The sequence below is a fragment of the Hypanus sabinus genome, chromosome 14 (assembly GCF_030144855.1).
Source record: "Hypanus sabinus isolate sHypSab1 chromosome 14, sHypSab1.hap1, whole genome shotgun sequence".
Taxonomy (NCBI): domain Eukaryota; kingdom Metazoa; phylum Chordata; class Chondrichthyes; order Myliobatiformes; family Dasyatidae; genus Hypanus; species Hypanus sabinus.
Window position 1 is genome coordinate 102,277,709 of NC_082719.1, and position 25,136 is coordinate 102,302,844.

A 25,136-nucleotide genomic window follows, 5' to 3' on the forward strand; every position below is an offset into this window, starting at 1 on the left:
AGGCTCGATTAAACCCACTTAAAGCATTAGTTGAAAGTGGAGAGCACACGATTGTCAACAATTGTATGGCTATACTTTTCCTTGAGGTGCTTGTAAACTGTTTTACACTGCTGTGGTCCTAAGTTAAAGGGAAAGGTTGAATAGGTTTGAAATTTAGTCCCTAGAGTGTAGAAGAATGAGGTAAAGGAAATTGAGAGGTATAAGGTATAAGTAGAGTAAATGCCACTAAGGTTGGGTGAAAGAAAAAGAGGTTAAGAGTGAGAAGTTTAAGGAGAACATGGGGGGGGGGGGGTAATCTTCACTCAGAGGATGGTGAGAGTGTGGACTGAATTGCCAATAGAAGTGGTAGATGCAAGTTTGATTACAACATTTTAGAGAAATTTGAATAGTTACTTGGATAACAATAGACGGTAGGTGATAGACGGCTGATCATACACAATCAGTACCCTGTTTCTGCCCTCTCCCCATATCCCTTGACCCCACTATCTATAAGAGCTCTATCTAACTCTCTCATGAATGCATCCAGAGACTTGGCCTCCACTGCCTTCTGGGGCAGAGCATTCCACATATCCACCACTCTCTGGGTGAAAAAGTTTTTCCGCATCTCTGTTCTAAATGGCCTACCCCTTATTCTTAAACTGTAGTTCTGGACTCGCCCATCAGCGGGAACATGCTTCCTGCCTCCAGCGTGTCCAATCCCTTAATAATCTTATATGTTTCAATCAGATCCCCTCTCATCCTTCTAAATTCCAGTGTATACAAGCCCAATCGCTCCAAACTTTCAACATATGACAGTCCCACCATTCCGGGAATTAACCTTGTGAACCTATGCTGCACTCCCTCAATAGCAAGAATGTCCTTCCTCAAATTTGGAGACCAAAACTGCACACAATACTCCAGGTGGGGTCTCACCAGGGCCCTGACCAGCTGCAGAAGAACCTCTTTACTCCTATACTCAATTCCTCTTGTTATAAAGGCCAGCATGCCATTAGCTTTCTTCACTGCCTGCTGTACCTGCATGCTTGCTTTCATTGTACAAGAACTCCTAGATCTCGTTGTACTCCCCCTTTTCCTAACTTGACTGCATTTAGCTAGTAATTTACCTTCCTGTTCTTGCCACCAAAGTGGATAACCTCACATTTATCCACATTAAACTGCATCTGCCATACATTTGCCCACTCACCCAACTTGTCCAAGTCACCTTGCATTCTCATAACATCCTCCTGACATTTCACACTGCCACCCGGCTTTGTGTCATCAGCAAATTTGCTAATCTTACTTTTAATCCCTTCATCCAAATCATTAATGTATATTGTAAACAGCTGCGGTCCCAGCACCAAACCTTGCGGTACCCCACTGGTCACATCCTGCCATTCCGAAAGGGACCCGTTAATCGCTACTGTTTCCTGTCAGCCAGCCAATTTTCAATCCATGTCAGTACTCTGCCCCCAATACCATATGCCCTGATTTTGCCCACTAATTTCCTATGTGAGACTTTATCAAAAGCTTTCTGGAAGTCCAGGTACACTGCATCCACTGGCTCTCCCTTGTCCATTGTCATTGTTACATCCTCAAAAAAACTCCAGAAGATTAGTCAAGCATGATTTTCCCTTCATAAATCCATGCTGACTCGGACTGATCCTTCTACTGCTATGCAAATGTGTAGTAATTTCCTCTTTTATAATTGACTCCAGCATCTTTCCCACCGCTGATGTCAGGCTAACCAGCCTATAATTCCCTGTTTTCTCTTTCTCCCTCCTTTCTTGAAAAGTGGGACAACATTAGCCACCCTCCAATCAGCAGGAACTGTTCCTGAATCTATAGAACTTTGGAAATGACCAATGCGTCCACGGTTTCTAGAGCCACCTCTTTAAGTACACTGGGATACAGACCATCAGGTCCCAGGGACTTATCAGCCTTCAGACTCAACAGTCTATCCAACACCATTTCTTGCCTAATATAAATTTCCTTCAGTTCATCCTTTACCCTAGTTCCTTTGGCCACTATTACATCTGGGAGATTGTTTGTGTCTTCCCTAGTGAAGACAGATCTAAAATACCTGTTCAACTCATCTGCCATTTCCTTGTTTCCCATAATAAATTCACCCGTTTCTGTCGTCAATGGCCCAATTTTGGTCTTAACTATTTTTTTGCTATTCACATACCTAAAGAAGCTTTTACTATCCTCCTTTATATTCTTGGCTAGTTTACCTTTATACCTCCGTTTTTTTCTTGGCGTATTGCCTTTTTTGTTATCTTCTGTTGCTCTTTAAAAGCTTCCCAGTCCTCCGGTTTCCTGATCATCTTTGCTATGTTATACTACTTCTCTTTTATTTTTATACTGCCCTTTACTTCCCTCGTCAGCCACGGCCGCCCCTTACTTCCCTTAGGATCTTTCTTCCTCTTTGGAATGGACTGATCCTGCACCTTCTGCATTATTCCCGGAAATACCTGCCATTGTTGTTCCACTGTCTTCCCTGCTAGGGTATTGTTCCATTGAACTTTGGCCAGCTCCTCCCTCGTAGCTCCATAGTTCCCTTTGTTCAACTGTAATACTGACACATCCGATTTTTCCTTCTCCTTCTCAAAATTGTAGGTTAAAACGTATCATATTATGGTCACTACCTCATAATGGTTCCTTTACCTCGAGGTCCCTGATCAAATCCGGTTCATTGCACAACACTAAATCTAGAATTGCCTTCTCCCTGGTAGGCTCCAGTACCAGCTGTTCTAAGAATCCATCTTGGAGGCACTCCACAAACTCCCTTTCTTGGGGTCCAGTACCATTCTGATTCTCCCAGTCAATTGAGTTGAGGTCTGGACTCTGACTTGACATTAATTTTGTTTTTAAGCCATTCCTGTGTAGCTTTGGCTTTGTGCTTGGAGTCATTGTCTTGCTGGAAAACAGATCTTCTCCCAAGTTGCAGTTCTCTTGAAGACCTCATCAGGTTTTCCTCTAGAATTTCCCTGTATTTTGCTGCATTCATTTTACCCTCTACCTTCACAAGCCTTCCAGGGCCTGCTTCAGTGAAGCATCCCCACAGCATAATGTAGCCAACACCATGCTTCACGGTAAGGATGGTGTGTTTTTGATTATCTGCGGTGTTTGACTTGTGCCAAACATAGTGTTTAGTTTGATGGCCAAAATGCTCAATTTTGGTTTCATCAGACCACAGAACCTTCTTCCTGCTGACTTCAGAGTCTCCCACATGCCTTCTGGCAAACCAGCTGAGATTTCATGTGAGTTATTTTCCCAACAGTGGCTTTCTCTTTGCCATTCTCCCATAAAAGCTGCAACTGATGAAACACCTGGGCAACAGTTGTTGTATGTACAGTCACTCCCATCTCAGCAACTGAAGCTTGTGACTCCTCCAGAGTTGTCATAGGTCTCTTGGTGGCCTCCCTCACTAGTCCCCTTCTTGCAAGGTCACTCAGTTTTTGAGGTTGGCCTGCTCTGGGCAGATTTACAACTGTGCCATATTCTTTCTATTTCTTGATAATTGACTTATCTGCTTCTCCAAGGGATATTCAGTGACTTGGGAGATTTTCTTGTATCCAACTTTTCATAACTTTTTCGCGGAGTATCTTGAGATGTTCTTTTGTCTTCATTGTATAGTTTTTGCCAGGATATTGACTTGCCAGCAGTTGGACCTTCCAGGAGTATTTTTACAACAGTTAATTTCTAACACCTTGACTGCGCACAGGTGATCTCCATTTAACTAATTATATGACTTCTAAAACCAGTTGGCTTCACCAGTGATGATTTGGTGTGCCATTAAAGCAGGTGAATGCTTACACAATCAATTATTTTGTGTTTTATATTTGTAGTTTATTTAGATCATTTTGTAGAGATCTGTTTACACTTTGATGCAAGAATCTTTGTGTTGATCAGTGCCAAAAGCCAAATTAAATCCAGTGTGATTCAATGTTGTAAATCAATAAAACATGAGAACTTCCAGGGAGGGGGGAGTAAATATATTTTATAGGCATTGTATTCAAAAACCTTGGCTTCTAGTGCTCTTCAGGAAAAGTTCTAGACTCGTGACTTTTTTTTGTAATTTATTTTTTTTATTGAAGTTCATCATCAAACAAACATTTCCTTAAGTATTTCAGATATTCTATGTATATATCATATAGTCATAGTTGCCATGGGTTTGAGGAAAATATTCCTTGTCTGCTTTAAATGGATTATACCACTTTTTTTTAAAAGTAGTTGTAAATTCTGAAGATCAACACTCAATAATTTAGGAACAGCTTCTTCCCCTTTGCCATAAGATGTCTGAGCGGTTCATGAACCCATGAACATTAACACACTATTCCTTTTCTTTGCACTGTGCTGCTGGAAAACAACAGGTTTCATAAGATATATCAGATAATAAACCTGATTCTGTATGTCCTACCTTTATTAATCATCCCAAAATGTATCACCTCACCAGCAAGATTAATTACCATCTGCTGTTATTTCACCCATTTTACCAATTCATCAGTGTCCTTAGACCACTTTCTTGCTAACAACAACATCAGTTTTCATGTTCTCAAAGTTACTAATTCAACCCAGATTCATAACCAAACTATTATTATATACATCAAACAGTAAAAGTCATAGCATCAAGACATTTGGTATGTCTCCAAAGACAGTGTACCATGGAGAGCATTCTAACTGGCTGCATCACGGTCTGGTATGGAAGGGGCTACTGCGCAGGATTGAAACATGCTGCAGGAAGTTGTAAACCTAGTTCCATTGTGGGCACTAGCTTTTGTAGTATCCATGCCTCAAAGAGGTGGTGACCATTATCAAGGACCCCCTACCACCCAGGTCATGCCTTGTTCTCATTGTTACCATCAAGGAGGAGGTACAGAAGCCTGAAGACACTTGACGATTCAGGAACAGCTTCTTCCCCTCTGCCGTCCAATTTCTGAATGGACATTGTACCCATGAACTCTATTTCACATTTTTAATTTCTATTTTTGCAATATATATTTATTTAACTGTTTAATATATATAATTTACTGTAATTCAGTTTTTCTATATTTATCATGTATCATATTGTACTGCTGCCATAAAGTCAACAAATTTCAGACATATGCCAGTGATATTAAACCTGATTCTGACTGTAATACAGAGCAACCATTACCACATATCTCCCATCTCCAAACAGGTTTTGGATACAGTTTGTGTCAGATCCTATGGGTTTATGTGGAACCTTGTCAAAGGTCTCTTACTGAAGTTTGTGTGGACAGAATCAATGCATGTTATTCTTTTGATTAATTTCTTCCTTTCTAATTGTTAGATTAATTTTGTCTTCAAACACCCTATCACTGATGTTAGATTCATAGCTGTATAATGAGGTGGTTTATTGATGCTGCCTTTGAATAACGTTACCACATTTGCTACGTTCAGTCTTCTGGTGCCTCGTCTATGGCCAGGAAAGATTTAAAAAGCTCAGGACCCCTGTAGTCCTGCCTCCCACAGTGGCTTTGGATATATTTCATCAGGACCTCAAGATTTTTTTCATTTTTGTATCAGCTGAACCAACTAATACAGATGTCTTTTTAATGTTTGCCGTACCCTTCCCTGAATTCTCTAACCGTAATTTAGTCTGCTCTAAATAGAGAACAATTCTATACACTGTACTCTGGATGAGTTTTCATCCAGTCCTACATTACTGATACATAATTTCCCTGCTTTTGCTAACTTCCCTAATTGCCGGCATACCGATTTTGCAGATGATGTGCCGGGACAGCCAGATCCTTTTGTATATTTGATCTGTGCAATCTTGTTTAAAAGTATGCTCCTTACTTTCTTTTGCCAGTTTTACACGTTCCTCATTTTATTTGCACATTTACTTATCCACTTTCCTTTATAGTTCCTCTATAATCATCGTCTCAATTTGGTTTTCTACCTACCTTTTGAGTTATCTGCAAATATACCAGCTATATCTTTAGAGATTTTATTGGGATATAAGAACGTGGAAAAGGCCCTTCTGGCCCAACAAGTTGTGAAGCCCAGGAATCCATCTATTTAACCCTAGCCTAATCACAGCATTTTACAAAGAGCAATTAACCTGCCAAGTGGAGTGTCTTTGAACCGTGGGAGGAAACCAGAGTGTCTGGCGGAAACCCACGTGTTCATGGAAGGACGTACAAACTAACTACAGAAGCGCTGGAATTGATCTGTGAACACCAACACCCTGAGCTGTAATAGCGCTGCGCTCATTCAAGTCATTCACTTGGATCTCCTTGGACTGTCTCTAATGTAAAGTTAACTGTTAATTGCTCTAAATATTACACAACCAGAGCACAGATTACTATGTTGTTACTGTTTTGAGAGTAGTGTGATTACTTTGGCATTTGGAGGTTTTGTTAATGTGGCTAAAGTGGGTTATTGTTTAATTCACCGAACCTGCTTGGGCTGTATTGCATTTCCTTTTAAGTATCAGGTTATTTGGTCAAATTAAATGGTATGTGACCATTGATTAAAGTGTGATTTTTTTTTTTGTTATCTGCACAATTCTTTCTTTTTCCCCTCCCCCCACCCACACCCCCAAAAAAATTCTCTCCGGAAATGCTGATGTATGGAATTTTTGATGTAATTGCTTTATTCGGTTCATATTTTGACAGTTGTCTCAAGTTTCTGATTCTAAGGGATCCAAATGCCTCTTGTTTGAAGCACACAAAATGGTCCCTCGCTTTCCAGTCTTAAAATAATTATTGGAAGTAGTTAATAAATTATCCTGAATCATCGTGATTATCACTGACATTACTGGTATCCTTTCAGCAGGAATTTTATTAGCAATTTTTTGTTGGACCTGTAGATAGCAAAGTTTAAAACAATCTGTTTGAAATGCTTTGCCGCTGAGCACACATCGTGTGGGAGGAAAATCTTGCCATTCTTAACCAGATGGTAGCTTTGCTATGAACAAAGAGATTCTGCAGATGCTGGAAATCCAGAGTCTCTGACAAAATGCTGAGGAACTCAATAAGTCAGGCTGCATCTATGGAAATGAATTAACAATTGATGTTTCAGGCAGAGACCCCTCATCAAGACTGGATGGCTTTGCAATATTGAAAATGGAGACAGCATTGTTCTGTTTCTTGTGTTAAGACTATGTTGAGTTCCTTATGGTCTCTCCTTTATTCTTGCCTGATGTGTTCTTAGTCTGGACTTTAAACTAGATTTTAGCCTATCTAAGAACAAGTCTATTTTGTTTTGAAGTATTCTGATGTCACTTTGACAGTGTGCTTAATTTTCCTACTGAATATTTGAAGAAGTTATTTCTTTGAATATTTTACTTAAAGTCTTGTCAAAATTTTGAAAAGTTGCATTTGCAGAAAATTTATTTCTGCTTGTCCTTTTAATTTGTATTCCAGTGAAAGCCCTCTCCTTTGTTTTTGGGGTTACATAGTTAACTTGTGTACTTTTGACACCACTCATTCAACATAGGTTGAAGAGATTCAGCTTTTCTTCAGGTGGTTTCCAATGGTTTACAATGTCATCTAGGGAGCTGGCATGTGATCATGCTGTATGAATGAAGTAATTTTGTGTTTATGCTATTAATTAATGGGCATTCTCAAACTAGTCTGAGTTATTATTTAACACAGTTAACATTGTTAACTGTTTTCTCTTTCCACGTGTTTTCTGACGGTTTCCAGTGGGTTTGATAAAGATTTCCCAAATTCTCCCATTTTTATTTAAATTTATTATTGAACTCTCAGAATACTATTAATGATGAGGAACTGATATCTTTATTAGAGTGCTTAATGTCTAAGCTGATGTTTTTAAATGTATAACTGTCAGAATTGGGCCTTGTCTCTCATTTTGACTTGAATATGTAGGAATTTTTCAGCTTGTCGATCTTCCATTGTTGCTATATCTTTTGGGTAAGGGAACCACAATTGTCTAGTGTTCCAGGTGAGACGTCATGAACCTCCTGGATGTTTGCAACAGAACCTCTCTACTTAAAATCCAACTTTTTTGCAATACTCTCTGGTGGTCCTGCCTACTAAAGTTATAATTTATGCACTAGAACATCTAGGTTTCACTGTACTTTCTCACCGGTGTTCTTTAGATACTGTCCCCGCTGGTTTCTGTTTTCAAATGGCCTGGCCCACATTCCCTCACATTAAATTCCATTTCCTGTTGGCTTTTAATCAGTAATGATCCCAAGGATGGTGACGTTGAGCGTTGAGGGCTTTGTTAATAGTGATGTCTTTGAATAATAGGTGGATTGATTCCTTTTGCTTACCTACAGGAAAGATGTCAAGAAGATTGGAGGAATATAAATGAAGGATGTTGCTGGAACTTGAGGACCTGAGTTATAGGGAAAGGTTGAATAGATTAGGACTTCATTTCTTAGAGCAGAGAAAAATGAGGGGAGGATTGATAGGGGTATACAAAATCGAGGGTATTGATTGAGTAAATGCAAGCAAGCGTTTTCTACTGAGGTCAGAAGAGAAAGAACAGGATTTCCCCGAGCAATAAGGCCGATCAACACCTACAACCCACCCCTTCCCCCATCACTATCATTTCCTATCAGTTACCTTGTGCCTATCTTGTGTACCTGTATTTTGTTTCTTAGTTACTGTGTTCTTCATCATTGTTTTTGTGCTGTATCGGATCTCGAATAGCAATTATCTTGTTCTCCTTTACACTTGTGTACTGGAAATGTATTCAAATAGCCTGTGACAACCAAGTCCAGTTCCTGGCCTTCATGTGTGGCTTAGCAAGCCCAGCAGAACTGTTCCTACTGAAAGGAGAAAGGGCAAAGGTGGGTTATTGGTGCCTTAAAACCAGTCACTTCAGACAGATGGGGCTCATTAGCCATGGTTGGCAGCTCATCTAGGAGAAGGAAGATTCTGATCTCTGCTGCCATGCAGCTATATCTGCTCTGGAGTAGACTTCAGGAGAAAACCCCTAGGGAAAAATGCCGGAGCTGGAGTCCCTAAGGCAGTCCTACCTTGAGTTCAACATTGATTGGCAACTCCTGCAATACAGCTGGTGCCAAACTGTATCAGTCTTTGTCATTCCTTTGGGTTCATCAGATGGATGGAGAGGGGGAGCTTACTACATGCTTACTACTATCTAGGCAGCTAGGATGCAACATCCGTGATCAAACCTGACCGACAGAGGTCTCACACAGTGGACATGACATTAAGCAATCTTGAGTAGGAGGTCATGGGTTAAAGGTGAAATGTTTCAGGGAACTCCGTCACTCTAGAGGGTGGCAAGTGTGGAACAAGCTGCTAATGGAAGTGGTGGATGCAGGTTTTGATCACAATATTTAAGAAGTTTTGATAGATATGTGGATGGAAGGGGTATGGATGGCTATGGTCTGGATGCAGGTTAATGAGACTAGGTAGATTAATACTTTTGTATGGACTAGATGGGCTGAGTGGTCTTTCTGTGCTGTGATGTTCTATGGCTCTCAAAAGGGTCATTATTGTGAAATGTGCGTTGTGACATAGCTTGTCACCTATCTGAAGCCTATATATTTTGTGTGTCTCTAGATGTAGATGCAAGCTGCTTTGAATATCTGAGCAGTTTAGAACCTGAACCCGAGGACCAGATCTATCTTTATCCATGACCAAGTTGAAACTAATGGTGTTATGATTACTGGAACCAAAGTGTGTGTGTGTGTGTGTGTATACACACACACACACTCACTCTCCCCTTCTCCCCGCTCTCTCTCTCTCTCTTACGTCACTTGTCCTAACTCGTTTCCTAATAGGAGATCTAATATTGCATCCTTTCTAGTTGGCACCTCTATCTATTGATTTAGAAAACTTTCCTGAACACATTTTACAAACTCTAACCCATCTAGACCTTTAACAGTATGGGAGTCCCAATCAATATGTGGAAAATTAAAATCCCCTACAATCACAACTTTGTTTCCTGCAGTTGTGTGCTATCTCTCTGCAGATCTGCTCCTCCAATTCTCGCTGACTATTGAGTGGTCTATAATACCTCATACCTTTCCTGTTTCTGAGCTCTACCTATATGGCCTCGGTAGACAAGCCCTCTAATCTGTCCTGCCTGTGCACTGCTTTAACGTTTTCCCTGACTAGCAATGCCATCGCCCCCCCCCCCCCCCCACCACCCTTCATCCCTCTTGCCTCTATCACGTCTGAAACATTGGAACCCTCGAACATTAATCTGCCAGTCCTGCCCCTCCTGCAGCCAAGTTTCTCTAATGGCTGTAATGTCATAATTCCATGTGTCAATCCACGCTCTCAGCTCGTCTGACTTCCTCACAATACTCTTCGCATTGAAATAGACACACCTCAGAAGATTATTACCACCACACACAACCCTTCTATTTCTGACTTTGTATGAACTTTTAACATCATTTATTTTCACCCCCGCTCCACTATCTGCTCTGGCACTCTAGTTCCCATCCTCCTGCAAATCTGGTTTAAACCCTCCCCAATAGCACTATCAAACCTCCTTGCAAGGATACTGGTTCCCCTGTAGTTCAGGTGTAATCCGTCTCTCTTGTGGCAAGTCCCACCTACCCCAGAAGAGGTCCCAATGATCGTGAAATCTGAAACGCTGCCCCCTACACCATTTCCTCAGTCAAGTGTTCATCCTCCTGAGATTACTACCCTTGAGGTCCTGCTTTTTAACTTCCTACCAAGCTCTCTATGCTCATTCTTCAGGACCTCCTCACTCTTTCTTCCTACGTCATTGGTACCGATGTATACCATGACATCTGGCAGCTCACCCTCCTATTTCAGAATGCTTTGCACGCAATCAGAGACATCCCTGACCCTGGCACCCGGGAGGCAACAAACCATCCGGGAGTCTCTGTCACAACTATAGAACCTCCTGTCTGTACCTCTACTATCAAGTCCCCTATCACTACCACTCTCCTCTTCTTTCCCCCCCCCTCCTGCACTGCAGAACCAGACTTTGTGCCAGAGATACAGCTGCTGCAGCTTGTCCCCGGTAAGCCATACACCCCCAACAGTATCCAAATCAGTATACTTGTTGAGGGGAATGGCCGCAGGGGAACCCTGCTCTGCCTGCTCTTTCCCCTTCCCTCACCTGATGGTAACCCAATTACCTGTGCCCGGCACTTTAGGAGTAGCTAACTTCCTGAAACTACTATCTATAAACTCATTCTCCTGAATGATCCGGAGGTTATCCAGCTCCTGCTCCAGTTCCCTAACGTGGTTTGATAGGAGCTGCAGCTGGATGCACTTCTTGCAGGTGTCGTCGTCAGGGAGACTCCCTGACTTCCCACATCCTGCAAGAGGAGCATTCCAACATCCTGCCTGGCATTCTCTCTAAACTTATAACCATATAACAATTACAGCATGGAAGCAGGCCATCTGGGCCTTTCTAGTCCGTACCAAATGCTTACGCTCATCTAGACCCACCGACCTGCACTCAGCCCATAACCCTCTATTCCTTTCCTGTCCATATACTTATCCAATTTTACTTGAAATGACAATATCGAACCTGCCTCTACCACTTCTACTGGAAGCTCGTTCCACACAGCTACCACTCTGAGTAAAGAAGTTCCCCCTCGTGTTACCCTTAAACTTCTACCCCCTAACTCTCAACTCATGTCCTCTTATTTGAATCTCCCCTACTCTCAATGGAAAAAGCCTATCCACGTCAACTCTATCCCCCTCATAATTTTCATTACCTCTATCAAGTCCCCCGTCAACCTTCTACACGCCAAAGAATAAATACCTAATTTGTTCAACCTTTCTCTGTAACTTAGGTGCTGAAACCCAGGTAACATTCTAGTAAATCTCCTCTGTACTCTCTCTATTTTGTTGACATTCCTATAATTCGGTAACCAGAGCTGTACACAATACTCCAAATTTGGCCTCACCAATGCCTTGCACAATTTTAACATTACATCCCAACTCCTATACTCAATGCTCTGATTTATAAAGGCCAGCATTCCAAAAGCTTTCTTCACCACCCTATCCACATGAGATACCACTTTCAGGGAACTATGCACCATTATTCCTAGATCACTCTGTTCTACTGTATTATTCAATGCCCTACCATTTACCATATATGTCCTATTTTGATTCGTCCTACCAAAAGCCTCACACTTATCAGCATTAAACTCCATCTGCCATCTTTCAGCCCACTCTTCTAACTAGCCTAATGACTGAGGACATGCAGATCTCTGGACAGAACGAGCTTCTGGTAGAAGTGGTAGAGGCAGGATCGATTTTGTCATTTAAAAAAAAAATTGGATAGGTATATGGACAGGAAAGGAATGGAGGGTTATGGGCTGAGTGCAGGTAGCTGGGACTAGGTGAGAGTAAGTGTTTGGCATGGACTAGAAAGGCCAAGGTGGCCTGTTTCCATGCTGTAGTTATTTGGTTATATTAGCAGAGGTTTCTAAGCCAAAAGAATCTGAAGAACATGGTGTTAAAGGATAATTTGTCATGTTGACTTGCAGGAAAATACAGGTAGTCCCCGAGTTACGAACATCCGACTTGCGAACCGAGGAAGGAGAACGACGTCTGCCATTTTAAGTCGGATCATTGTTGTTGACACTGCGTTGAGTGTGTAACTTTGTATTTGGCCTAAACTTTTCTTAGCAAGACTCACCCTGACCCTGCCTGGGCCCCCTTTTCTGCTCGGCTGGTGGCGCAGTGAGATCAGCGCCAGGCTCGAGAACAGAGGTTCCCAAGTTCAATCCAGTGACAGATCACTTCCAAGCGTGCTCTCCATCCGTCCCGGGTTGATGTTGAGCTTGCAACTCGACCTCGTTTCTAAAAAAACTGCCACCTCCAGTTTAAATTCCCACATGGAATATTGTGGAGGATCAAAAACCCAAATCCAGCATAGCCCCACTTGTACCATTTAGCCTGTCTCAGAGCGGTGGATTTTAGGACCCGAGGAATTCAGTGCTGTGGTCCTTAGGATCCGGTGGAGCTCGGGAGCCGCCGCCCGCAGTGTTTCTATTCCATTGACGGGAAGCGATCGCGATTGATAATAAAGTGAAAATAATACAGTGTTTGGAAAGACGCGAAACGTCATTGACCATTGGAAAAGTGTTAGGCTACTGTCAAAGACCGGAACAATTTTAAAGGATAAAGTGAGAATAATGGAGAAAGGCCCTACCCCAATGAAAGCTACAGTTATTACTAAGCAATGCAGTGGTCTCATTATTGGAATACATATGTTTCTTAAGTGTTCTATAAGTATAGAAAGGTAATATATATTATAAGACAAATGTTTGACTAACTGACGCTAATAATACTGGATGTACTTGTTCCGACTTGCATACAAATCCGACTTAAAGGTGGACTCAGGATCTGAACTCAATTGTAACCCGGGGACTGCCTGTGGGTGCTTTTAGGTGATTAGTACTTTGTCAAGTACTATTGAGATGTTAAAGGTTAAAAATGTAGATACTAATTGCACATTGTTCCTGGGTGGATGACCTTTGCCTCTGCTTTAGGTGCTTAAGTATTCTTTGTCTCATACTATCACTATTGCCAGGCATGTGACTGTGGGGGTAGCTAAAAATTGTATCTTGCATACATGAATGACTGTGGTGTAAAACCCTATAAAAAGGGAGGACTGCTCCCTTGTTTGGGGAGCATCGCTTGACAGGGCTCCGCAAGCACTGCAAAGTTTTTTAAGCGATCCTTCAAAAAGCTTGTACTTAAATAAAGAATCATGGCTATCCACAGAAGTTGGCGAATTGCATTTGTATCAAGTGTGTAAGAATCTCAAGAAAATGAAAGTTGACATGACAATATCAACTGAGCAAGAACATGAGGTGTCCTGGATTAGCTATAATCCCAGGAATGAGGCCTTATGGCTGTCTTCTCTTCCTTAACTTCTTTACTATTCAGAGAAACTTGTAAATTATTCCAATTTGTATACAAAACTTTTGAATCTGTCATCAAATTTTATATGTTCATTTTATTTTGCAGTGCAGGCATGGGTATATGTTAAGTTCCTGATATGGACTATCTTTTCCCAGCCAATGATTTACACTGGACTTCTTTGCATATCTGTAAAACAGCATTTTTTTATTGTAATTATTAATCCTTTTAAAGGATTAAAGGAACAGAAAAGGCTGCTCTTAATTTTCCAACATTTAAACTTCGGAGTCTAATGTGCAGACTTGTGAAAGCCTGAACGGGAAGCTTGTTCAAAGCTGGTGTGCCCTAGATTTTGGCAAAATTTATTTAGAGATACAGCTTTGGACTGGCCCTTCCAGCCCAATAAGCTGCACCACCCAGCAACCCACCTATTTAACCCCAGCGTAATCGCAGGATAAGTTATAATGACCAGTTAATCTAAGAAGCGGTGTGTCTTTGAAATGTGAGAGGAAGCGGGAGCATCTGGAGGAAATGACGTGCACACTACTTTAACAAGGGTGCCGGAACTGAACTATGAGCTCTGCTCTGAGCTGTGATAGCATCGCACAATAGTGTCAGTGACCCAGGTTCAATCCCACCACTGTCTGGAAAGAGTTTGTACGCTTTCCCCATGACTATGGGTTTCGTCCCACACTCCAAAAGCGTACCAGTTAATAGGTTAAATGGTCACATGGTTGTATTTTAGCAGTGGGGGCTTGTTGGGCTGGCAAGGCCAGTTACTGCACACAATCTCTAAACAAATAAAATAAATTTTATCCTCTAATTTGGATACAGCAGCTTCAGGTTTCTGTATGCTTAATCAGTTCTCCACAGCATAATCTAGTATAGCAGAAAATGTTTTCATTATATAATTTGTACACTATAATGCCATTGCCTTTTTTTGGAATTAATTCTTATGACCACAGAAGAATATTCAGAAAAAATATGATCTAAATACAGTGGATTCCAGTTAATTGGGCCACATCAGGACCAGTACATTTTGGCCCAATTATGTGACTGTCCCAATTAGCCAACAATTAGCTGAAGCTTCATAACGTTAGTTAAAATGGTATAAAAAATATACAAGCTACTATTTAACTGAGTAACAAATTTTGTATTCAAATAAACTAAGGGAATGCCAGCTATTTTCTCGATTTCTCGTTTTCATTCTTTAAGTGTTGTCTCAAATAAGTAGCTGCCCTGATTAACTGATGGCCCAGTTAACTGAAATTACATAATGTTAGTTCCCAATTTTAATGAATTGCCAAAGATAGCTGTGCATTGAAGATCCAAGTCCCTTCCCTCATGACATCCTCACCCTAACATTATGGCAACCATGATGGAACGGCAGAACAGACTTGGGCCGAATGACCTAATTCTGCTCCTCTTCCTTGTGATCTCTACATTAACCCACTCTGATGTATCATCACTGATATTTCCATAGAGCACAGAACATTACAGCACAGTACAGGCCCTTTGGCCCATAATGATATGTGCACGTTTTAACCTTCTCTGAGATCAAACTAATAACCCTCCAATTTTCTATGATCCATGTGCCCATCTAAGAGTTTCTTAAATGTCTCTGGTGTACCTGCCTCTGCCATCATTCACCATTGTATGTGTGTGTTTGTAAACAAAACTACCTCTAGCATACACGAGGAAATCTGCAGATGCTGGAAATTCAAACAACAACACACACAAAATGCTGGTGGAACACAGCAGGCATCTATAGGGAGAAGCACCGTTGACGTTTCGGGCCAAGACCCTTCGTCAGGACTCTATCATAGCCGTCTGTGTTGAAGCTGTTATTGTACAGCACAAAACAGTCCATTTGCCAACTGTAGTACTTTTTACATTTCCTGAATTTTCCTTTTTGTTCTGTAGTCTTTTGCACCTTGGTGATTAAACGTGCAGATAATAAAATGTTCTGAGAGTAGTGCATTCCAGATTCCAACCACTTTCTCTGTGTGTGGAGGGGGCAGAATAACTCCCCTCTGAACTTATTACCTCTCACCTTTTACCTCTGCCCTCCTGTTTTAGACACCCCCACTAAGGGACAAGATTCTTGTCTTTTATTTATATATATCTCTTATATTTTTGTATATTTGATCTCTCTTTCTAATTCAAAGGCTCTGATCAGTTCTGCATCCTCTCCAGCTAGGAGGCCCGTCATTGGTCAGGATCGGCCATGGATGTAGCATCCTACCTGTCTACGTTTGATACGCAAGCCAAGGCAGTACGATATGGAGAATAAGCTGTTGCCCATGCTGCAGGCTCCCCATCTCCATGCAGCTCATGAATCCAAAAGAATGGCAGAAACCAATACAGTTTGGCACTGGCTGTGAGGCAAGAGTTTACTCAGTGCCTTCAGGACTCCAGCTCTGGATTTTCCTTGAGATTTACTCCCAAAGCCTTCACCGTGAGTGGGTATAGCTACAGGGCAACTGAGAGGAGGTGCCAACCACAGCTGTCAAGCTACATCTGCATGAAGCGACTGGTTTTAGTGACAATAACCTGCCTTTGCCCTTCTCCTGTGAATAGAAATAGTTCCACCAGGCTTAGTAGCTGAGCTAGACATGACGACCAGGAACTGGACTTGGTTGTCAGAGGCTATTTGAGAACATTTAATTGTTGCCATTGGGAACATTTAATTGTTACCTACTCTGCACCCACTCCAAAGCCTGAACGTCCTTCATATACTGGAGCAACCGTAATGTATGCAATACTCCATATTCTGATCTATGGAGAAAGCATTCCACACACCATTATACCACCAGCAGCCTGAACAGTTGACAAAAGGCAGGACGGTTTCACGGATTCATATTGTTTCTGTCAAATTCAAACCCTATCATCTACATGCCACAGCAGAAATAGAGGATCATCAGACCAGGCAATGTTTTTCCAATCTTCAGCTGTCCAGTTTTAGTGAACCTGTGCCCACTAGCCTCAATGTTCTGTTCTGAGCTGTCAGAAGTGGAACCTGGTGGTCTGCTGCCACTTACTTTTAAAAGTAGATGTAGCCCATCTGCTTTTAAGGTTCAACATGTTGTGCGTTCAGTAATACTCTTCTGCACACCACTTTTGTGACTTGTGGTTATGAGTAACTGTCGTCTTCCTATCAGCTTGAACTAGTCTGGCCATTCTCCTCTGACTTCTCATTAACAAGGTGTTTTTGCCCACAGACACTCACTGCATATTTTTTGCTTTCCACACCATTCTCTGTAAACTTTAGAGACCATTACGCATGAAAATTCCAAAAGATCGGCAGAGTCTGAGATCGTCAAACCACACCATCTGGCACCAACAATCATTCCATGGTCAAAGTCTCTTGAATTACATTTCTTCCCCATTCTGATGTTTGGCCTGAGCCACAGCGGAACCTCTGGACCCTGTTTACATGTTTTTATGTATTGAGTTGCTGCCACACGATTGGCTGTTTAGATATTTGCATTAATGAACAGTTTTGCTATATTCTAATTAATTTCTTTTGGAGGAAAACCAATGAACACTGGCCCAAGTTCCTGCATACATGTTACTTGATTGCACAACCCTCTTGACTTTCCAAGCTTGTATCCCAAAAATTTAATTACTTTTCTCAAATCATTCCAAATTCTTTAATTGTTTCTGCCTATTGTACCAAGGGACTATAATTATATTAATTTAGTTGTCCGGCTCTGTACTTTTCCCAATTAGAGCCAGTGTGACTTGACTTTGGGTTGGGGTCAGATTTTGAATTTATAATCTGGTTTCAGTTGTATACCTCACCAGACCTCTGCGTTGGCTGCAAGCCCACTGTGTTAGTACCTGATCAACACAGTGCTGCAGCTTTCCCATCACAATGTGGGGGTTTTGTCTGCCTTGCATTTAAGACTGTAGCTTTCAGTTAAATGATTTATTACTTTGTGGGCATTACATTCCCACAGAGCTTTTAAAGTTCCAAGTAAATTTATTACTTCCCCGTTACTTAACCAGACTAAAACTTCTGGTAAGATGGAGGCGCATTCGAACGTAGTGGCTTCTTGGGCCAACCAAAGGTGCACTTTTCACTTTAAAATGTCTTTTTTAATGATCTTAAGACTATACTCTACTCCTAGAACAACAGGTACAACAGATCTACTGCATCTGTGATCTGTTCACTGTTTGGAGCCACTGGCTGGGAGAAGACATCAGAGTTAGTGCACAAAAGCAGCGTGCATAGTAACTGTGAGTGACTGTCTTGGACGTTTCTCTTGCAATTGCAGGACCCTGTTGGACATTGATATGTAAGATGCCGCAGGCCTGTTTCCCTTTGGTGAGATGTGCAACATGGTTGTAGCAAGGACGAGGCCTGAAATGGGCTTGCCTGCTGCTGCAGTCCAGGGGAGAGAATGCTGGAGCTGGTGTATAGCGTGGGAGCTGGCCTCTTCTGTCAGTGTGTGGCTGGTGGAATGACAGGCTGGACTGCTGACAGCTTTACCATCAATCTGCATTTGCATGTTGCTCGGGGTCTTCAACTATACATGTGTTTTCTTGCATAACAATGTGTTCTCACTCTCTCACACTGTCATTAGCACCTGGGCCCCAGAGGAATAATCTCTCCTTTGACTGTATCCATGCATGGTCTGAATGATAATTCAACTTGATTTGAAATTAGCAAAGTACATGTATGTCACCTTATATTCAGATTCAGTTTATTGTCATTTAGAAACCACAAATGCAATGCAGTTAAAAAATGAGACAATGTTTCCCCAGAATGATAGCACAAAAGCATATGACAAAACAGACTACACCAGAAAATCCACGTAACGTTTGGCAATTCCCAATCCAGAGTCTGGAGAGGCTGCTGCATATTAATATCGCGCTACTGTCTTAGCGAGTTCCCCGGAAAGGAACTCCAAATCCACCAGACAAACAAGACCAAAAACTAAAGCTACAAGACCTGCACAAAACCACATAGTTACAACAGTGCAAACAATAGCATAATTGATTTAAATAAACAGACCATGGGCACAGTAAAAAAATAGTCCAAAGATGTTAAAGGACTGTAAGTTCAAAAGAAATCACCACACAGTTTCCACAAGTCCCCAGGGTCCTGACAGACTCGCCATCCCACGTCGGTGGCAGAAGGGAATACCCCCGCTATGGACTCCCACGGCGCCACCTGACTCAGCCTCGCAGCCGCAGCACACATTGAAAGCTCCGTCGAGCCCAGCCTCGCAGACCCAGCACACACCGAAAGCGACCTGACCGTAGCGGACTCCGAGTCCGTCAAAACTCCAAGCCGACAACCATCCCCTCCGGCACAGCTTCTCCGAGCACCACCCTCTGCTGAGCGTATTAAGACAGCCCCACCAACAGCCATCGGCAATGCGACCCCAAGGACTGGGGGCCTGTTCTTCCCAGCAAAGTCCCGGACCTCACAGCAGCAGCAGCAACAACGAAGAAGGTCTTCCTGGAGATTTCCAGATGTTCCTCCATTCTGTCACATCTGTTTTCAATCGATTATGATTGCGCATGGCACCCCACTTCACAAATAACGGATAATCAGCTCCGGAGTGGCCGCAGCAAGCTGCATCGTGCCGCCATCTTGGAAAATACATACCCTGAGACCCTGAGATTAATTTTATTGCAGACACATAAGAATAAATGAGAGACCACACTCAAGGTGCGCAAACAACTAATGTGCAAAAGACAAACTGCTAATACAAATAATAATATATAAATAAGCAATAAATATTGACAGCATGAGATGAAGAGCCCTTGAAAGCGAATCCACAGGTTGTGGAACAGTTCAGTGTTGTGGTGAGTGAAGTTATCCACACTGGTTCAAGAGCTTGATAATTGAGGGGTAATATTTCTGAACCTGGGTATGAAGTGATGACATCCAGTTCCCTCTGTTCAGCTTGACCTACTTTTTGAGGTTTAAGTCAAATAAAAATAATAAACATTATTGTCACATTTGTCGTATGTTGAAACATACAGTGAAATGAGCCATTTGTATCACGGATGTGTGGGTCAGTTCACACATCGCCATTCTCCCATTGCCAATGTATCTTCTTAAGTCATCACCCCTAAATATCGTCAGGTTTCACCATTTTTCTCATTTTTGTAAGTTAGATTTTTGACATGCCTAATAAACACCCTATAGTGAGTAGTTCTTGAAGTTTTGTTTCTGAGTCAGCTATTAGTATGATGTCATAAGCATATCTGATGTTATTTATATTATGACCTCTAATTGTGAGTCCTTTGATACTTCTCAAGATATTTTCACTATACAGGTTGAATAAGTCGGGTGAAAAGACACAACCTAGCCTGACTCCTCTCATGATAATTCACATACTCACTCAGCTGACTCAGAAACAAAACTTCCAAAGATTCCTAGGACACATCATGCGGAATGATGAACTAGAAAAACTCACACTCTCTGGAAAGATCGAGGGGAGCAAACCTAGAGGAGGACCTCGGCTTATGTACATCAAAAGCCCAGCCAGGTGGCTACACATCGAGGAAATGGAAGTCATCCAAAGAACAAGGGATCGATCTGTATCCCAACGTCCACGTTGGGTATGGTACTTAGACAGACAGACAATAAACACCCTTACACTATAGTGTTAAGCAACTCTAGTATCTCCCCCACCCGCTTAGCCATACTCAATGTATCGAAGACCAGCTGCATTTTATTGGTTCTTTGCTACAGTGTTGACCTTGCTGTACCTAAAGTGTGCTAGTTCAGAGCATGCTAGATAAATGTATACAAAAATACTACTCTTGTAGCACCTGTGCAATGAGGATTTGTTAGGTTACCTTCCTGTAAAGTTGGGATTGTTATTGCTGTTGCATTGTGATGTTTTTAATCCCAGGTTCTTTTGAAAGTAAAGAAACAGAAAACCTACAGCACAATACAGGCCCTTCAGCCCACAATGCTGTGCCAAACGTACTTACTTTAGAAATTACCTAGGGTTACCCATAGCCCTCTATTTTTCTAAGCACCATGTACCTATCCAGGAGCCTCTTAAAACCCAATCATATCCACCTCCACCACCGACGCTAACAGCCCATTCCACGCACTCACCATTCTCTGCGTGCGTAAATAAATAAATGGATGAATAAATTGCCCCTGACATCCCCACTGTACCTACTTCCAGGCACCTTAAAACTGTGCCCTGTTGTGTTAGCCACTTCGGCCCTGGGAAAAAGCCTCTGACTATCCTTGCGATCGATGCCTCTCATCATTTATTACACCTCTATCAGGTCACCTCTCATCCTCCGTCACTCCATGGAAAACAGGCTGAGTTCACTCAACCTATTCTCATAAGGTGTGCTCCCCAATCCAGGCAACATCCTTGTAAATCTCCTCTGCACCCTTTCTATAGTTTCCACGTCCTTCCTGTAATGACGCGACCAGAATTGAGCACAGGACTCCTAAGTAGGGTCTGACCAGGGTCCTGTACAGTTGCAATATTACCTCTCGGCTCCTAAACTCAACCCCATGATTGATGAAGACCAATGCAACATGAGCCTTCTTATGCACAGAGTCAACCTGCGCAGCTACTTTGAGTGTCCTATGGGCTCGGATCCTAAGATCCCTCTGATCCTCCACACTGCATGAGTCTTACTATTAATACTATATTGTGCCATCATATTTGACCTACCAAAATGAACCACCTTACACTTATCTGGGTTGAACTCTATCTGCCACTTCTCGGCCCAGTTTTGCATCCTATCAATGTCCTGCTGTAACCTCTGACAGCCCTCCACACTATCCACAACACCCCAACCTTTGTGTCATCAGCAAATTTACCAACTCATTCCTCCATTTCTTCATCTTCAGGTCATTTATAAAAATCACGAAAAGCAGCGATCCCAGAACAGATGAGGCACACCACTGGTCACCAGCATCCATGCAGAATATGATCCATCTACAACTACTCTTTGCCTTTTGTGGGAAGCCAGTTCTGGATCCACAAAGCAATTTTCCCTTTGATCCCAAGCCTCCTTACTTTCTCAATAAGCCTTGCATGGGGTACCTTGTCAAATGCCTTGCTGAAATCTATATACACTACATCTACTGCTCTACCTTCATCAATGTGTTTAGTCGCAACCTCAAAAATTTCAATCAGGCTCAACAGGCATGATCTGCCTTTTACAAAGCCATGCTGACTATTCCTAACCAAATTATGCCTCTCCAAATGTTCGTAAATCTTGCCTCTCAGGAACTTCTCCATCAAATTACCAACCACTGATCTATAATTTCCTGAGCTATCTTGACTCCCTTTCTTAAATAATGGAACACCATCTGCAACACTCCAATCCTCCAGAACCTCTCCCATCTCCATTGATGATGCAAAGATCATCGCCCCAGAGGCTCAGCAATCTCCTCCCTCGCCTCCCACAGTAGTTTGGGGTACATCTCGTCCGGTCCCAGTGTCTTACCCAATTTAATGCTTTCCAAAACCTCCAGCACATCCTTTTAATATCTAGATGCTGAAGCTTTCCAGTCCGCTGTAAGTCATCCCTACAATTGCCAAGATCCTTTTTCATAATGAATACTGAAGCAAAGTATTCATTAAGTACCTCTGCTATCTCCTCAGGTTCCATACACTCTTTTCCACTGTCACACTTGATTGGTCCTATTCTCTCATGTCTCATCCTCTTGCTCTTCACATACTTGTAGAATGCCTTGGGGTTTTCCTTCATCCTGTCTGCAAAGGCCTTCTCATGGCCCCTTCTGGCTCTCCTAATTTCTTTCTTAAGCTCCTTCCTGCTAGCCTTATAATCTTCTCAATCTCTATCATTACCTAGTTTTTTTAACCTTTCATAAGCTTATTATTGCATCTTTCCAAAATCTGTCTCCCTATCTGCTGCTCGATGTCTTTGTTACTATTGAGCGGTCTATAAAAAACACCCAGTAGAGGTATTGACCCCTTTCTGTTCCTAACTTCCACACACACAGACTCCGTGGACAATCCCTCCATTACTTCCTCCTTTTCTACAGCCGTGACACTAACTCTGATCAACAGTGCCATGCCCCCACCTCTTTTGGCTCCCTCCCTGTCCAGAAGTAGCCATTCCTGCCCCTGGGCCATCCAAGTCTCTGTAATGGCCACAGCATCGTCACTTCAAGTACTGATCCATGCTCTAAGCTCATCTGCTTTGTTTGTGATACCCCTTACATTAATCACATCTCAAACCATAAGTTTGAGCATATTCCTTTGCTATCACCTGCCTATTCTCCCTCTCATGCAGTCTGCAAGCTTTCTTGACTTGTGAGCCAACCACCCCTTCCTCTGTCTTTTCAGTTTGGTTTCCACCCCCCAGTGATTCTAGCTTAAACTGTCCCCAATAGTCTTAGCAAACCTCCCTTCCAGGATATTGGTTCCCCCGGAGATTCAAGTGCATCTTTTTTGTACAGGTTACTCCTACCCCAAATGAGGTCCCAATGATCCAGAAATCTGAATCCCTGCCCCTTGCTTCAATCCCTCAGCCATGCATTTATCCTTCAATTTATTCTATTCTTATACTCACTGTCATGTGGCACAGGCAGTATTCCCAAGATTACTATCTTTGAGGTCCTGCTACTCAACTTTCTTCCTAACTCCCTGTCGTCTGTTTTCAGGACCTCCTCCCTTTTTCTACCTATGTCGTTGGTACTAGTATGTACCACAGCCTCTGGATGTTCATCTTTCCACTTCAGGATATCGTGGACTCGATCAAAAACCTCCCAGACCCTGGCACCTGGGAGGAAAACTACCATCTGCATTTCTTTACTGTGCACAGAAAATTGCCTGTCTGACCCCTCACTATAGAGTCCCCTATCACTGCTGCCATCCTTTTCCTTTCCTTGCCCTTCTGAGCCACAGGGCCAGACTCTGTGCCAGAGGCATTAGAGGCATAGCTACTGCCGCTTCCCCTAGGTAGGTCATTCCACCCCCCCCCCCCCCCCCCCCCCACCAACAGTACTCAAACAGGAGTATTTATTGTTAAGGGGGAAAGCCACAGGGGTACCCTCTAGTATCTGACCCTTGCTCTTCTCTCTCCTGACAATTACCCACTTACCTGTCTCCTAAGGCCCTGGTATGACTTCTTGCCAATAACTCTTCTTTAATACCTCCTCACTTACCCTGACCAGATAAAGGTCATCGAGCTACATCTCCAGTTCCCTAACCCGGTCCCTAAGGAGCTGCAGCTAGACACACCTGGTCTCCCGGACATCCCACATCCCAACACCCAGTACAGAACACCGGCCTCATACACATACCTTCTATACCTATTCTTCACAAGTAAGTTACTTCACCTCGACCCATTAAGGCAAGGCCCTCCTACTTTGACTCCCTGTACTCTGGGTATCGCCCTTTCTGTAAAGCTGTCTTTTTTTATACTCTTCCAGCCAGTCTAACTAACGACCACATGCCTGCGCGTCATTGCTCTGTCTTACTGCTTCACAAGTTTTTCATCAAGCACAAAGAGATTTGGAAATGTATAGCTGCAGAAGTCTAGTAGCTAAAAGCAGCGATTTAAGGCTAAAAGATGGTGGACCAATATGATTGACCTTTCTTCTCACTCATAAAGAGACTTTCCATTCAAATTTGTAGATAAGAATTAACCACTTAGATTAGCTCCTACTCAAATAATGCAAAACCAAGAAAACTGTCCAGAACTTGAAAACTGTAACCTCTAGGGACACGCTGAACAATTACATGTACATACTGTGATCACTAGGAAACATGCTAAACAGTTAAATGTATGTAAGCAGTATTAAAAACAACTTGTAGATAACTAATTAAGCTGCATAGATGACAATTAAACAGTTTAATCCAACACCACTGAATATTGCTGTTTGCATAATTTTTTGTGGTTTGGCTTTCAGCTTATTACCATCTGAATGACTGTAGAACACACCAGGAAGCAATGTTAAAATATTACCTCGTGCTGGGACTCTGAAGCTCAACCATTGTGATATGGATGGACAAGGACCACCAGGGGGTAGCTCACTGATTTATGCTGCTGAAACTTTTCATAGGAAGCATCTGATATTTGCACAGTGCTGCTCACTCCACATATGACTGCAATGAACATCCAGGACAATATCTGGAGTTGTGTAGAAATCATTACTCAGATTGAATTTATTGTGTATATCGAAGCATATTGATGAACCGCCATGGCAGCGTAGCAGTTAGTGCATTGCTATTCCAGCTCGCAGCGTCAGAGTTTGGAATTCAGTTCCAACATCCTCTAAGGAATTTGGAAGTGCATTTCTTTGTGCACATGGGTTTCTTTCCTCACTTCAAAAACATACTGGTTAGAAGGTTA

The 25,136-nt window shown here is 42.3% G+C and overlaps 1 protein-coding gene and 1 long non-coding RNA gene across 2 annotated transcripts in view; one reads left to right on the plus strand and one right to left on the minus strand.

Annotated features, from left to right (window-relative positions):
- LOC132405024 (RNA-binding E3 ubiquitin-protein ligase MEX3C) overlaps nt 1–25,136 on the plus strand; it is a 41,481-nt gene that overhangs the window by 6,719 nt on the left and 9,626 nt on the right. The gene's annotated exons all lie outside the window — the stretch shown is intronic.
- On the minus strand, nt 4,266–8,611 carry LOC132405025 (uncharacterized). The gene is made up of 3 exons (XR_009515736.1): nt 8,561–8,611; nt 8,246–8,310; nt 4,266–4,335 (listed from the first exon to the last, which is right to left on the minus strand). It is a non-coding gene; the product is annotated as an uncharacterized LOC132405025 (long non-coding RNA).